The following is a 2,355-nucleotide window of genomic DNA, read 5'->3' as shown; positions in this document are numbered from 1 at the left end:
AAGTTTATAACTACTTTTTTTTCTTTTGAGAAAAGTACTTTGAAAACATATTTATAGCAATGTTTTTCATCCTAGTGTTTGGTAAAGATATTGTAAAAAAAAAATTTATGCAAAACACTTCTAAAAGCTATCAACTTTTAAAAGTTGGGAAGAAGGAACTTTTAAAAGTGTCAAAAGCAAAAGATGTAGTCCACCCTAATTTTAATTTTCTTTTTCTTGTTTATCCAAATTCTTTTTTTTAACTGACAAAAATTATCCCTAAATCTATATATCACCCATTTTAATTCGTTATATTATTCTCTAAAGATAATTATTTTTCATTTTCAAACTATATATTATACAGTTTCATTAAAAGATTCTTTAATTTATCAACTATAAATACTAAATAATTGTTGACTTTTAAAAAGTAGTAAGAAAAATAACACCTTCTAATAATAATATTAATTAGTAAATTTAATATTACATATATGTTTAATAGTAAAAAATTCACTTAATTTTAAACATAGTAAAATAAAATAAAAGAATATGCTTGTTTTTGTCATTTGCTACAACAATAATAGTTGAACCTGATATTTCTCAAACTCAATATGATCGTTTTTTAAATCAATTTTAGCTTATATTTTACAAACGTTTAATTACTTTTTTACATCGCTTAACACAGTAACGCACATGGGAAAAGAACTTTTTTAAAACTCACAGATAACAAATTAATCCTAAGTATTAGTTAAGAAAAATATATTTATTATCATCATTATATTTATTATCATCATTAACTGCGGTTTCGTGGTGTAGTTGGTTATCACGTCAGTCTAACACACTGAAGATCTCCAGTTCAAACCTGGGCGAAGCCATTATCCTTAGTTGGTGTCCAGCTTGTGGCTAGGCTTCCCCCACACCCTTGTAATCATCGTAACATTGTATGCCTTATCATTTAAATTAAAAATATTATTAATAGAATAATTATTTATTATCATTTTTAATTTGACATTTATGATGACAATGTAATAAATATTTATTATGAAGAGTTAATGGAACATTAGTGACATGGTAAATTTTATTATCATTTTTAATTTATTATTAGATCTTTAAAAAAAATAATAGAAAAATTATTCATTATCATTTTTAATTTGACATTTATGATGACAATTCTCTATATAAAAATAGAGTTTTTTCGAGCGCTCTCATTAACCGGAGCTTCTGGTTGATTCTGGCCCCACCATGATATCTTTTTTTGGTAATTTTATAATTTTTTTGTTCACAATATATTTTCGGCCAATCACAACAAAATAACAAATTACCTAAAATAACTAAATATAATAAAATCTAATACATTGTCAAAAATATTAAAAAAAATCGGCTACATTTAATCCTAACAATTAAGTTCACAAACAAAATAAAGAAACATATTACAAACAAAATTAAAATAAAATCACATCAAAAAGAATATCATTGATCACGATTTCATCACAAAATTAAATCAATTACAAAATTATAAAAAGAAAAATGTCCAATGTCCAATTACAGTTTTTGATAGTTAAATAACTAATCCTAATTACAATTCCGCGCTATTATTTAACATTAACACTAACTCTAACTGCGATTACAATTACAATTCGAAAGAAGTAAAAATACTTTGATCAAAGTTTATAATTCAATATAGATAGAGTTGTGAATGCTTACCGGATCAAAATGTGCTACCCGTTCCGCAAGAAATCGACCGTTAAACCTGTCCAATAATTCGAAATATAAAACGTCAATAAAAATTTCTCTATATAAAAATAGAGTTTTTTCGAGCGCTCTCATTAACCGGAGCTTCAGGTTGATTCTGGCCCACCATGATATCTTTTCGTAATTTTATAATTTTTTTGTTCATAATATATTTTCGGCCAATTACAACAAATAACAAATTACGTAAAATAACTAAATATAATAAAATCTAATACATTGCCAAAAATATTAAAAAAAAATCGTCCACATTAAATTCACAAACAAAATAAAGAAAAGAATTACAAACAAAATCAACAACCTAAAAATCCCATGCCATCTCTCACTCCACGTCGAGAGTTGTGGTAACCTCCCCTCTCATTGGCCGGTGAACAAAACCCTCACTCCTGATTGGCTGAAAAGCAACTTATACCCCAACATTTCGTGGTCGTTAATTTTTATTAGAATTGGCTTGATCTGACGCTCCAAATCGAGTGGTAACTTAGCAGATTCTTACACTGTGTTTACATGATTTTAATAAAATTCAAACCTTCGGATTAACCATAAATAAGATACCATATATAGCAAAATCTAAAATATCTACGAAAATCCTTGGAAAAAAACAGAAAAAAAAAATTTTGGGAAAAATCT

The 2,355-nt window shown here is 26.2% G+C and overlaps 1 non-coding gene across 1 annotated transcript; it reads left to right on the top strand.

The window, feature by feature from the left end:
* The first annotated feature begins 777 nt into the window (after positions 1 to 777).
* On the top strand, positions 778 to 851 carry TRNAV-AAC. The gene has a single exon. It is a non-coding gene; the product is annotated as a tRNA-Val (tRNA).
* The last annotated feature ends 1,504 nt before the right edge of the window (positions 852 to 2,355 follow it).

The sequence above is a fragment of the Papaver somniferum genome, chromosome 7 (genome assembly GCF_003573695.1).
Source record: "Papaver somniferum cultivar HN1 chromosome 7, ASM357369v1, whole genome shotgun sequence".
Taxonomy (NCBI): Eukaryota; Viridiplantae; Streptophyta; class Magnoliopsida; order Ranunculales; family Papaveraceae; genus Papaver; species Papaver somniferum.
The sequence above is the reverse complement of the archived record's forward strand: the minus strand, read 5'-3'. Positions and strand labels throughout refer to the sequence as shown.